Source organism: Eschrichtius robustus, chromosome 9, assembly GCF_028021215.1.
Source record: "Eschrichtius robustus isolate mEscRob2 chromosome 9, mEscRob2.pri, whole genome shotgun sequence".
NCBI classification, from domain to species: domain Eukaryota; kingdom Metazoa; phylum Chordata; class Mammalia; order Artiodactyla; family Eschrichtiidae; genus Eschrichtius; species Eschrichtius robustus.
The window spans coordinates 67,357,805-67,372,147 of NC_090832.1; the positions used below are offsets into that span (position 1 = coordinate 67,357,805).

A 14,343-nucleotide genomic window follows, 5' to 3' on the forward strand; every position below is an offset into this window, starting at 1 on the left:
ATCCATTGATCTTGGCATCATATATATTTGTGCTATATCTACACTTTACCCCAGAACAGAAGAAAATAATACCATATCAATAGTACAGTTGCACAAAACCCCACACTCAAATGTCATCATCTTGAAATTCTTAATAATTTTATTTTTAAATTTGGTAAATGAAGGCTGGCGAAACAATGGAGCACATAGCGGGGCCTTAGATACTTATCTCCCAGCATGCACTGCCTCCTCACCTTCCCAGGAACGATTCTCAACCACCTGCCCCAGACCTAGCAACTGTTGCTGCCCTCTGGTCCCAGCTGGGCCTGAGCAGGGAAGGGTGAAGTTTGGCACACAAGCACCAAGTTGCAGGGTGGAGTGCCAGATGACTGGGAAGGTCAGCCCTTACCCTGCAAATATCCCTGTGCTCAAGGAAGCACATTAAATAGCAAATTTTAAAAGTAAATCATGACAAAGGATGCAAAAGAAAGGGGAAAGCTATTTGCCTGCTGTTTGAAAAGGGGCCTACATTTTTATATTGCACTAGAGCCCACAAATGATGTAGCCGGCCATGTATACCAAATGTATGCATCCTCCTGCCATTCCCATGCCCACACTCAAAGTACCAGCTATCCTAAACTTTATTTAGATGTTCAAACAAGCCAAGCTTATGCTTTTCCTGGCTTCTACACACACTATTCCATCTGCTCAAATATCCCTTTTGGTGAAGTCTTCTCTGACCATTGAGAAGCACACCAGGGTTGCATGAAGTGTCCCTGCTGCATACTCGAACAGGGCTCCCTTTCTCCCTGTCCAACTGCTAATGCCAGTCTTCACAGTCAGCCTAAGTTCTCTCTGCTCTGTGAATCTTTTTTTCAACTACATGAGATAACAGGTATGTTGGTTTTTTTAAATGTATGCCGTCATGACTCTGAAGACCGGCAATAACTTGGGTAAGTGGTGAGATGGTGGGAGAGCATTTCAGGTGATAAAAACACAGTGAGCAAATACACACGTGAGGACAGAAGCATACTTGGGTAGCTGTCCACTGGCCTATGTGAAATGAAAAAGACAGATTCCTTGGGAGGACCAAGGCGAGGACAGGTTGAAGAGGCGGTTGGAACCCAGTTGTGCAGGGACTAAATGCCAGAATAAGAAAGTTGGGCTTTATTCTCTAGGCTCTGGGACTTCTTTAAGGTCTTTGAGTGTAAGAATAGTGTACTCCAGTGTCATTTTCAGAAGATTAATATGGCAGCTGTGTATGAGATAAATTAGATAAGCCTAAGAGTAAAGACAAGAAGACAAATAAAGAGGTTTTTAATTATGGAGGACTGAAGCAACAGGAACCTAAACATGGATGGTGGGGAGAGATAAAGAAAGGCTCAGATTTAAGAAACATTACAAAGGAATCACAGGAATAGATTATGAAATTGGAATGTGCTCCTATTCCACTGAGATGTAGACAAAATAAAAGCGTATGAAGGGTGAGTAAAGGGAAAATCTGGAAATCTTCAATCATATTTCTAATTGTAACAATATTGATGATGACTGACTTTTTAAAATCTACAAGCTCAACCTCTGGCAATAATCTTCTTTCAACTATACATGAGCACATCTTTTCAAATGCATCTGTTCAAGAGAACGCTTTTGCCCTTCCCCCAGAAATACCACAATCAGCAGCCTCTGCATGCAATGCAAATTATAGGATTAAGAAGCTGCTATTAGCTGCTGACAAATTAAACAGGGTAGATGGCCACCTTATTTTTCTCTCTGTTCCAGGTAAATAGTGAACTGTAAAATAAAGATATTTTCTTAATTTAACACAGAACCATTGTCCCTTAGTAGTGAGACCTTGACCTGATTTTTATACACTGGATAAGATACTATTAGCATAAGATACGATTTGTGACTGATTAGTCATCTAATTTTTTTTTTTTTAAAAAGTGTCAGCCAGGGCTTCCCTGGTGGCGCAGTGGTTAAGAATCTGCCTGCCAAGGCAGGGGACACGGGTTCGAGCCCTGGTCTGGGAAGATCCCACATGCCGCGGAGCAACTGGGCCCGTGAGCCACAATTACTGAGCCTGCGCGTCTGGAGCCTGTGCTCCACAACAAGAGAGGCCGCGATAGTGAGAGGCCCGCGCACCGCGATGAAGAGTGGCCCCCGCTTGCCACAACTAGAGAAAGCCCTCGCATAGAAACGAAGACCCAACACAGCCATAAATAAATAAATAAATAAATAAATAAATAAATAAATTTAAAAAAAAGTGTCAGCCAATGTTATGCTAAATTGCCACCCAATTTTCAAATGAAATATTTGAACTCTTATTTCAACTCCTTAAGTATATGTCTACACAGTATAGAATATACTATAGAATACACTAGAATTAAATTTAATAATGTTCTAACTTCTAATCTGATTTTATTATGTTCTAATGGATTTAAAGCATAAATACATTTCTTTTCTTAAAAAAGCAAAAGGGGGGCATTCATACTGCTATAATCCATTAGCATTCACTTGGATTTTGAATACTTAATGAATTATCTTTAATGCACTAGCCCTCATACAAACAAAATATTATTTCTGCCCCAAGGAAATGCTTTCCACTCCACACTGAAGATATAGTACTAAAACAATGTAAATATTAAAGCTTAATGTTTTAAGGCACTGTTGTAAGTTGAGAGCATGTAGGGGTGGCTGCAGAGAGACGGATTTTGATTGTGTCAATATTAAAGTCATATATATATTTATCAATATATATATAGATAGATAGATAGATAGATATGTATCTAGATATGTAGATATGTGCCAGGACACTCAAAAAAAGGAAAATCCATATCCAACTGGAATGCAAAAAGACAAAACCCTTTCTATAAAGGCTTTTGTTAACACAACATGGAGAAAGCAGCCATCTCAACAAGAGGATGCTAACCTCTGCAAAAAGAGAAAGCGAATTATAGGGATCTTGGTTTAGAGACTTACAGATGCAGCAACCATTGACAAGCTTAACCAGAATTCAGCAACAAAGCATGTGTCAAGGACAAGACTCACTAACGTGCATCCATGTTTTCACCTTCCCCATTAAAAAAAAAATCTGTCTTCTACCATTCAGCTTTTCTTCCTCTCTGATCTCCTAAGGACTTAGCGTCTCTTTGCCAGACCAGTTGCTCTGGAGTTTCTCTGGAGAGTAGGTACAATAGAGAATTTTAAAAGAACCTTGTGCTCAGAAGGGTCCCTTTCTTGGTTTAATGCTCTGTTGTAGCCTTCTGGAAATTTTTCATAATGTTTGAACAAGGGACCCCATACTTTTATTTTGCATGGGGCTTCACAAATTATGTAGCTGGTCCTGAATCCATAGGGTGGAAAAATCCAGGAGCAGCAGCAATGGTTAGCACACACACAAACAGCTGTACAGGACAAGCCACGCTCAACAGCTATCAGTGGCTCACTAGTCAGATCACGGGAAATTTCCAGGAAAGCCCCAAAAGACACACAGTCTCCTCCCTGTGGCCCTGAGGCCACCCACACCTTCCCCTACACCTGGAGCCCACTTTGGAAAGGAGGATGGACCTTTGAGAGAGGAGAAATAACAATAATAAAGAGTTTGAACTTTAAATCACCTGAATATTTACCCAAAACATAAAACCCAGATAGCTTTACTTTAGAAATTTAAGTTTTTTCCACCATTTTGAGGTATAAAGCTCAAAATCAAAGGAACATCACTTATACAAAATAAAATTTTTCTTATATTTTTCCCCCATCTACATCATCATTATGTAAATTTTGACCCCTCTATAGAAGGAAAGCAGTACACACTCAGAAAATGAACTATTTCAGATTCAAGGGCTTGCCCTCCCACACATGAGTTATCCATGAATAGTTTAGGTGTATAAGTCCTAGTTTGAGACTCTCTTTTGTTAAGCATTCTGGAAAAAGTGTGATCAGAATACCAGTTGCAGGGGCGCGGGGAGGGGGGGGACTGTTTTGTCCTCTTTTAGCAATCATCTGGACATGTGGACGTGGACCTCTGAAACAGGAATCTCTGCAGGGATGCTTGGCAGTAAAATAAGGCAATCCAGAAAATATGTAAAATATACATTTCAGAGCAGATTTTTAAAATATACCAGATGGTTAGTCATTGTTTTTTTTTTTCAAAGTTCCTCATAAAAACATATGAAATACTTTCCTTCTCTTTAGATTAAGCCTACTCAAGCATGACAGATGACATGATTTCCCATTCAGGAAAATGTTTCATTACTTCAAAATAGGATAGACGGCTACAAAATGCCCTTTTCTTATGAAATTTAGAGGTGAACTCACTGGTACTACTCTTCCTCTTCTGTTTCTCCCCCATACACACCCTTTCTTCATCAAGAAGTTCCCTGACCTGTTACCCCTTCTCTTTAATGTAGTCCCTTTGGTGGCCTCTTGTGCTGTATTTTACTAAAGGAGAAGAGGAGGTCATGGTAAAGAAGACAGAAAACTGATGGAAAGGTATCTACAGTTTACCTGGGAATTCAAAGCCAAGAGTAATTGAGATGATTTCCCTCAGACGTGGTAACAAATGTTAAGCCTGTAGTGCTGCACTTAGCATTCAATGGGTGCTCTAAGTGTCAGTCACTTCCATTATTTTGCCCTAATCATAAAAGGGCCATTTTGCCAGCAATATCTGTGCTGAGACCTCAGTGCTCTCTCCACTGCCATTTTCCCACACCCACCTGAACCAGACTTGTTAAGAGAACCAGTCACGGATGCCCAGGAAGATCTGGAACAAAAGTATGGCTGTGAAAAGTTAGATTACAAAGGCTTTGTATCATGGTTTTATGATATATGTCACCTTATAATTTATTATAGAGTTTCTCAATTTTTCTATCCATATAAAAGCACCACGAAGACACAGGCCATGCCTGTCTGGTTCATTATCACATCCTAGCACCTAGGATAGCACATAGTAGGCGCTTAATAAATATGTGTTAAATGAATAGGCAAATCAAGCAAATAATAGATGCTGACATTTAAAATCACATAGCCCAATCCATTTCCAAGTGGCCCAGAGAGTTGCCCAAGGTCAATGAAATATGGAACTAACCCTAAAAGTAATGGATTTCTATGTCCCACTGCACAGATCCCTGAATTATGAGCACTTTCTCCAACTGAAATAACATGAACATAATTTTCTTCCCAATTATTCTGGCTGAGGGATATACAAAAGGTTTCAGTGGGTGGAAGATTTACGGCACAGCTTCTGGGAAAGCCTAGAAGCACCATGGGGCAACTGCTAAAGGTCTTACGGTAATTAAATTGAGAAGCCTGGGGACCCCTGGAGGCCCACACGGTAGGCAGGAGGACTGCCCTCCTGGAGGAAGGCACTTTCGCTGATGTCCATTATACAAAAAGATCCTTAGGCAAGCAAGAATGAAAGCAAATACAAGAAAAGAAAAATGCCTGTGGTTTCCTGTTGCTTCCGAAGTTCTCACGTACACTGACCTCTAACGTAGCCTTCAGCTTGATTGAATATTTCCCTGTCCTATTATAGCAAGGTGGACAATTCACACCCTAAAACTCGGATATACAGATCTTCCTCAACTCACGATGGGGTTACGTCCCAATAAACCCATTGTAAGTTGAAAATACCGTTAAGACAAAAATGCATTTAATACACCTAACCCACTTAACATCATAGCTTAGCCTCGCCTACCTTAAATGTGCTCAGAACACTTATATTAGCCTACAGATGGGCAAAATCATCTAACACAAAGCCTGTTTCATAATAAAGTGTTGAATATCTCGCCTAATTGAATATTGTACTGAAAGTGAAAAACAGAATGGCTGTCTGGGTAGAAAATGGTTATAACAGTACAAGTTGTTTACCCTCGTGATTGTGACCGTGTAGCTGACTGGGAGCTGCAGCTCACTGCTGCAGCCCAGCATCACGAGAGAGGATCATACCCCATATCATTAGCCCGGGGAAGGATCAAAATTCAAAATTCAAAGCATGGTTTCCACTGAACGCATACTGCTTTCACACCATGGTAAAGTCAAAAACTATCGGAAGTTGGGGACAATCTATACTACAAAAAACAATGCAACATCCTTTGTATCCTTATAAGTTAACTAAACCTCTCACGAGCACCTCCCTTTAACTGGTAATTGGGAGAATGGGGGAAGGTAGAAAGGGAGAGACAAGAAGGAGGAATTTTAGACTAACAAAGATTTCTCTGTCTAAGCAATTGATAAGAATTTCTTAAGGTCTCATCTGGAAAAATACTCAACCTCTCAGGTTTTCTTTATGACATTCCCCCCATTTTTTAAGAGAAGGTGTCACGTGGGTATAAAGAGTAGCTTACGAGTCCTCAGTGTGTTGGGGTTGGGGGTGGGGCTTGATCAGCAGAGGGTCCTTTGGGTCCTGTCACTAGGGCAGCCCTGGGCCCTCAGTTCCCACGAGGTGACTACTGGGGGCAGCACTGCACTGGAGCAGCAGTTGGAATCCACGATCAAGGTTACCCACCTCTGGTTGAGAAGGGCCCCTGATTCCTGATGGCCCATTCTACATCTCTGTGTGCCCCAGTGGGGACCATGGGAACTTTGAGATCCTCTGCAACCCGTCCACTGGCTTTGGGGACTGAAAAGTGCAAGATGTATCCCTAACCCATGGCTAAATCACATCCTGCCCTCATCAGCGTCGAGTTCAATGTATTGCTACGCAGACAGGTTGGCTGCCTCCCCAGGCTACTCCTGAGGAAGTAGGACACAGTTTCCCCCTCTCAGCATCATAGGGGTTCCCTTCTGCTTCTTATTTGGTGAAGACATCCTGAAGGTCAAATTCCTTTTCTCTATCTTATGGATGCATTTGCTCTAAGGAGATATGCATTTGCAGTACATAATGATTGAAGGGGAATGAAAAATACAGTGGCTTATATTTCCAAAAATCTGTGTCCATTTCACTATAATCTCAGAGAGTTCAAAAGGATACAGGCCTGACTCCTATGATTTTGGTCAGACATTGTTCAAAAATTAAGCTACAATATAAATAAGTAACATAAAATAACATAGGAAAAAAAATCTTATTAAATGTAGTACAGTGAACTGTATTTAACATCTACAAGTCATAGCTAAGCTTTGGTTTCTTTATAAAATGTGGATAATAACACCTGCTCTGCCTACCTCACCTGGGTATAAGGAAAATACTTTGAAAGCTATAAAGTTTGGAGGAATAAAACTTAGGATAGGAAATCCATAAAACAAGTTTGATTCCTGAGCCCCAGCCCTATGGCATAATGGGAACCCACTATATATACAACAAGAAAAGCCTGACCCTGACCTCCCAAGAATCACGCAGCAGTGTCCCATCACACCGCATAAAGCTCAGTGTGGTATACAAAGGTACCATTGTTGAACCAGATTTTATATGTACTTTCTATTCTATTCACAGAAAAAGCCACATTTACATGAGTGTGGTTGAAAAGATTTGCCATAGAGCAGCAATTTTATGGAAACACGTGTGTGGGAAAGGTTTGATTGAAGTGCATATGGCAATCCTTTAAGACTGATTTAATAGAGGGAAATGCCTGCCAGCATCTGGAACCCTGGATGGGAGTAACTCGGAGCCCGCGGATGCTACAAACATTTCAGGAGCCTTCTGCTGACTAGAAATTGGACACATTTTGAATCAAATCATTCTGCAGAACAGGCTTATTCTGTGGTAGTTCTCCCAGCATCTGGAACCTTTTGCCAAGAGTGATCATATTTTTGTAATCCCAAATCCACAGCAAGTTATACTAGCTAGGACCTCCCCTGAAAGATGGGGAGGAACCCAGAAAAACTGGGAAACACAGGGGCATGATGTTCAGCCCAGGAAAGATCTTCTTCTTCCTCACTCCTGGAATTGCTTCAGGGTCCACACACCCCACTTTCTCCCCCATGTATCCATAGAGTAGACTGTCCATTTTACCTTTCATCTAAAATGTCAGCTATGTGTTTTTGCCATGGCTGGATATGCAAAGTTCTAAAAATATATGCATATGAGGAAAATTTGAGCACTTAAAAATAACACTTGCTGGTTGTGGCTTTCGGGTGCCTTCTAACTCAGCTGGAACCAGTTGCTCCCATCTCACCGGCTGGATGATGATACCTAACTGGTAGCCTGTGCTTATGGTTCATGAGCTGCTTTCTCATGCCTTGCCTTATGGGATCCTCTCAAACGTCCTGGCATCACAGCAATGCAGGCATCACTAGCCCCAGTGGAGAGAATGACCCAGAGATAATACACAGATAACACACTCATTTGGTAAGAAGAGCCGTGATGAAAACCCAGATCGCCAAAGTCCCAGATGACTCCTTTGACTTTTCCCATGACTACTCAATCATAGGTGTTTTACAGTTATTAAGAAAATGACAGGCAGTCACGCCTCTTTCAGCGATAGCCCTTGCAACTGATAAGTTTTCTTACACAATTTTCAAAAGTTAGATATTTCAAACTCCAAAATCAATGTTCTTACCTATCCTATTCCTCTGTGCACATCATTCCCTGCCAGCCACAGGGAAGATGAGCAGCGATCATTTGTCTCATCGCTTAAAAAGGTTCAGAGCTATCAGTTATTTTCATCTCTCAACACAAGATACAGGTGCAGATAGATATTAGGACGCTGGAATAACACTGATTAGCCGTTCCCAAATAAATGTGTAATTTATGAAAATTTAAGATTCCAGCTGACTTCTGATTAGAATAGAAGAAAAAAAGAAATGTTCATCTTATAAAACAAGTTGTGCATGCCATGCTACCTCTTCTTTATCCATTCATCTGTCGATGGACACTTAGGTTGCTTCCAACAAGGGCTATTCTATATCTAAAATGTCAATGTCAAAAAGGACCAGAGTGGTACCTGGTCTCCCAGGCAACAGTACAATTGCACTAGGCAAATGTATAGGCTCTAGGGCGTCTTTGGGATGGCACCAATACAGATGCCTCTTTTCCACCTTCTAGATTCCTAATAGAATTATATAGAAAACAAAATGTGGACAAGTCTATATTCATAGTGGGCACAAGTCAGAAGGTTTAATCCAATTCTGCCAGATACTAACAGGCCTGGATTGGAGAAAGCATAGGAGACCAATTCATGGCCTTCCTTCTGGAAAAAGCAGAAGTCAGTAAGGAAAGTCAGTAGGACAACCTGAAAGGACCAGACAAGAAGCAGGAGCTGGAGGTAAAGGGCTGCCTGTGAGGAACTTCTGGTGACATTAAGAGATGCTCTTAAGAGTAATTCTGTTGTTATCTAGCAAAATCGAAGCACGTATTCTAAGACCCAGCAATTCCTCTCCTAGTCATGTAACCTAGAGAAATTCTCGCACATGTATGCAAAAAAGAATGTACAGCGGTGCTTATAACAACTATATTTGCAAAGTCAAAAACTAGAAACAACCTAAATGACCATCAAGAGAACAATGATTAAATTGTTTGTAGTATATTCATGTAATGGAAGACGACATAGCCATGAAAATGAATAAAGTCACACGTATCCACATGGATGAATTTCACAAACAATGCTGAGCAAAAAACTGGCAAGTTTCAGGAGAATAGTTTATTCGATTAACATAAAACATTAAAATATGAAAAGCTGTACACCATTTTCCTTATACATATTTACCACTGTAGTCTATATATTACTGTACTGTCTTTAGTAAAAGAATAAGATGTAAATGGGAATAATAATTACCAAATTCAAGATAAGGGTACTTCTGGTGGGGGTGGGGAGGTGATAAGATAAGAAAGGATACAGGGAGTTTCAACTTATTGGTAATATTTATTTCTTAAACTGAGTGGTGGTTACACAGTTACCCACTATATTATTATTCAGAGCTTTTTGTTATTATTTATTCTATTATTATTTACAGCTTTATCTCTGTTTTAACATTTCACTGTAACTTCTAAAAAGGAATATTATAAGAATCATATACCTTTTTTGAGTATATTTTGCAAAACACACAGTGCCTGCCGTTATGGATCCTGAGCTACGGCCGCACACGATCTAGTTGTGGGTAAAGCATGTGCAAAAATGCATAATATCCAAAGCTCACGAATATCAGGCTGTGTAGTATAAGGACTGAGAAGGGTTGCTCGTAAACCCTATAGCCAAGACCTGGGAAAATAATTCCATAAAACCTTAACGGTAGACACAAGAAACGGAGAGAAAAAAACATATTTCATTACACCTCAATTTCCTTTCTAATGTTTTGAGGATTTGGGCCGGATTTATTTTTCCTCGTCTAATGCCTTTAAGTGTCTCATTCCCATAAGCCAGATAAAATTTATGTTTAGAGAGGTAGGGTCTAGATATGACCAAATGAATGCTTCACCCTTGGGTGCCCATATACAAGGCTATAGGAACTCTGTCGTATTTCCAGAGTTTGACAATCTCATCCTGGGTGGGTTTAAGTATGCTTCACAATACTCTATCCATTTTTCCATGTGTTAAATAAAGAACCAGCAGTCATTTTCTTACTCTCCTTGTTCAATAGTTTTACACCTGCCTGAATGCAACTGTTATGTGAAAAGTCACACCAACATACGGGAAGTGGGAAAGGACACGACATGGGTACCCATCAAGAGCTCACAAAATTAGTTACACAAACATTTATATTAATGTAAATATATCCTATACTTAATATAAAAACTTTAAGGGCCTCCATCTTCAAGGGAGCAAAAGAGTCAAGTGTATTCCCCGTTTTACCACAGGAGGAAAACTTGGTTGAGTGGCTTGACTCACATCACATGTCAGAACTTGATAACTTGATAACTTAAGAAAATTATCTCTCTTAGTCTGTGCAACAATTATATTATTAAATTAAACTTTATTAATAGCTGTTATTATCATCACTTAATTATTCTCAGGAGCAGAATCTGAATGGAAAATCAAATTGCATATGTGGTTTCTGGCACATGGTCTCACCTCCATCAATGATATTGTGCCCTTACCCCAGTCCAGAATACAAAAATAAATCCATTTCTACTCTGTCTCCTTGGCCACAGGAGTCCCCAGTAGCAGTGTACAATATCAGCTCACCTTATTGAGAAAATGGTCACGGAGGCTCCTCTTCATGTATTTTGAATTTCTCCATCATTGAAGATATATTCACTATATATAATTGTATGCTTTCTAATACTGCTTTCCTTCAAATTGGATTTTCCCCCCATGGATTTTAAGGCTATTTCCATTAGGGAAAAGTAAAAACAGCTGTAATTTCAGCAATTTTCCATTTTCCTCCTTGTGGGATAGCTCTAACTCATTGTATCTGAAGGATAAATAACTAAATGATCTTGAAATATTTAGTGTGAAAGAGTTGCCAAGATTTTCAACACAAGAAAGCGCATCTAATATGCCACAAAAGGCAGCTTGAAAAACAGAACCCTTTTTAATAGATACATAAACTCCTATTTAACTACTAGCACTTTCCATTTCTTTATTCCTGCCCTATAATGAGCCATTCTCGGTTTATTGGTATTCAACTTGGTTACTAGTGCCACTTAATATAATCCCACATGGTTAAGGCTTTGAGAAGCGTCACACACACAAAAAAAGTAAATCAAGTAGGAAAGGAAAGAACCAAAACGGTAATGTAACTAAGAGCCAATTTGGGGGTAAAACAGAGTAGTGTGTCGTCTTAGATTGCAGAGATTTAAACATGCCATGAAACTGCATCAAGCATCCTGCAGTGGGCCAAAGCAACGCTTTTACATAACTTCACATATCTAAGAACTGCAGAAATCCAGAGAGCCGCGTGCTTTTTCGACTGGTTCGGGTAGTTAGTATTCAATTCATCAGGTTTTCCATTGGCCTAACTCAGGTCCTATACATCTGAAGCTTTCCCTACCAAGAATCAAACTTTGAAGACTAAGACGATTTGAGGGAACGTATAATTTTTGTATGGTAGATTTATAATGAGAGTGTGATCCCCTCACTCCACATCAGACTTTATTCTTGGAAGAGTGGTTTATAGCTCATCTCTGATCAAAGGATCCTCATATTGCATTTATTTAGAAAGCCAGTCTTGGCCAAGTCCAGGAGCATCAGGAGCTGTGATATCAGCTTCCCCAACTACTAAAAATAAGTCCCAGAAAAGGATGGAGAGGAAACCACATGTCACTTTGAATACTTATTAAAACAATATAAAGAGACTGGAAAACTCATCTGAGTTCTTGGTAATAAGATAGAACCCTTTTTGTAGGCTTGCTTTCTGAGAATCACTCCAGGGCATGACTCATAAAATAACGACTGACACAGCACTTACTACGTACCAGGAATTGTTCTAAGTGCTTTACATGTATTAAATCACTTGGTTCTCACAACAACTCTATGAGGTATATTCCACTAATATCCTCATTTTACATATGAGAAAACTGAGGCACAGAGAGGTTAGGTAATTTGTCCAAGGTTACACAGACAGTAAGTAGTAGAGCTGAGAGTCAAACTCAGAAAATCTGGCTCCAGAGTCTGTAAATTTTACTCTGACCTGCTGTGGTACAGAACTAGGTATTGATCAAAATGCAACCCAAAACTTTTAACCAAAAACAAAAGCATGAATTAAACAATCTTTTGATTATTTTTTGGTCATTCCACAACCTGTGAATTCATTTGATCACTCAACACATATCTATTGAGGATCTACTTTGTGCCAGGCACTATTCTAAGAAATGGGGACAGAGAGAAAGAAAAGAGTACTTTTAAGATGCTCAGAGACTACCTGGAAAGAGACAAAAGTGATAAAAGGAAGAGAGAGGGAAATCCAAGGTGCCATGAAATAAAACACTTACAATACATGTCCAGTGTTAGAACTAAACTGTCAAAATATATCCTAACCTTAAAAAAAAAGAAAGAAAAGAAAAAAATTTCTCTTCACTGATCTTTTCTAAAAATCGAAATACAGCCTTCCTATGTCCCACCCCCCCCCCCCCCACTGCTACCACCTCCAAGAGCCTGAGGTTGACGGCAGCCTTACTAAAAACGTTTTTCTTAGCATTGAGTTAGAATTCCAATATTACCCTTATAGTTTTCATATTTCCTTTGATATTCTAAAACCAGTGTGAAAGTTGACTTTAAAAATTATCCATTGCTAGCAAAGGTTTGTTATGCTCGCAGCTTCAGATAATGCAGGTGCTTGAAACCCAGCACAGGAGTCTAACCACTCTACAGGCCTTACCCAACATGAGTGAAATCCTTACCATTCGTGTGCCAACCCCCCAGCCTTGCAGTAAAGCAGTTCTTTGCAAAACGAGATTGTGCAGCTCTCCAGGCTCTTTAGAAACCATTTGCAGGCTGCAGCCAGAGAGAAACCAAACCGGCCTGAACTAGGGGCAGGAAAGACAATTATCCTGGGAGGACAACTTGGGGGCTGGCTTTTCACAGCCACAGACAGACTCTGCTTGAATTAAAGCCATGCCTTGGTTCAAACCCCCTCTACCTCCGGCTACCTGCTTGAGGATTCAGCTCAAAGTGAGACCAGAACGACTATCTTTCTGGAAGGATTAGGCCACAGCCCGAAGCTTCCTAGACTGATTTTGAAATCCACAGTTATTTCGAAGATGGCTTCTCACATCTGTTCTGCTTCCCTGCTCCACATGAAGCCCTAGATCTCCCTCCTCACCCTAAGGAGATTGCACCTGTCATGTACTGAATCATTTTAAGTCTCTTCCCTAGAATTAAATGCAGCTTCATTTGCTGTTTGGATTTTATAATTTTTAAACAGGAAGACAGAACAACACACATAAGACAGATTGCTTCCTGCCCTCTCCTCCTGCCTTCCACTACTGTAGGGGCTTAAGCCATTTGTTTTTCTTAGTCTCAATTTCCCTTTCTAGCAAATGACCATAGTGCCTATTGATGTCAGTTTATAAAGGACGCTGGTGTGCATTTTTAAAACTATATCTGTTGGCTGTTTCTGAAACGTCTCTTTTTGAGTTTCTCCCACAGAAAGTAGGATCAATTTTCATTTCTTTCTGCGCCATTGCATCACCAGAAGTCTACATACTTTCCTGTAATTTGAAAAGTGCTGATCTGGCGGGCAGCTCAGTTGACCAGTCATCAGGCCTGAGGCCTAATTTCTTTTCCTCCTCTGGCTCAGGCAGCTCTTACCTCACCTCCCCCTCTTCTCTCTAATTTTCCAATTCATTCACCAATTATTCATCGATCACCTGTAACTCTGACAGATGTGGGATAGGTGCGAGGGAGCAACAGTGCACATGCGCAGTCCTTGCCCTCAAAGATTTTGCACTGAAAGGGAAGACAGGCAGGGAAACTTCCCACCGTTGACAGCCCCAGCCTGAACCTGGTTCACAGAGTAACCCTGACTTGAAAGAGCAAGTTCTTAGACAGC

At 40.3% G+C, this 14,343-nt stretch overlaps 1 pseudogene; it reads left to right on the forward strand.

The window, feature by feature from the left end:
- The first annotated feature begins 904 nt into the window (after positions 1–904).
- The window catches only part of LOC137769150 (bolA-like protein 3 pseudogene), a 40,481-nt pseudogene continuing 27,042 nt past the window's right edge, over positions 905–14,343 (forward strand).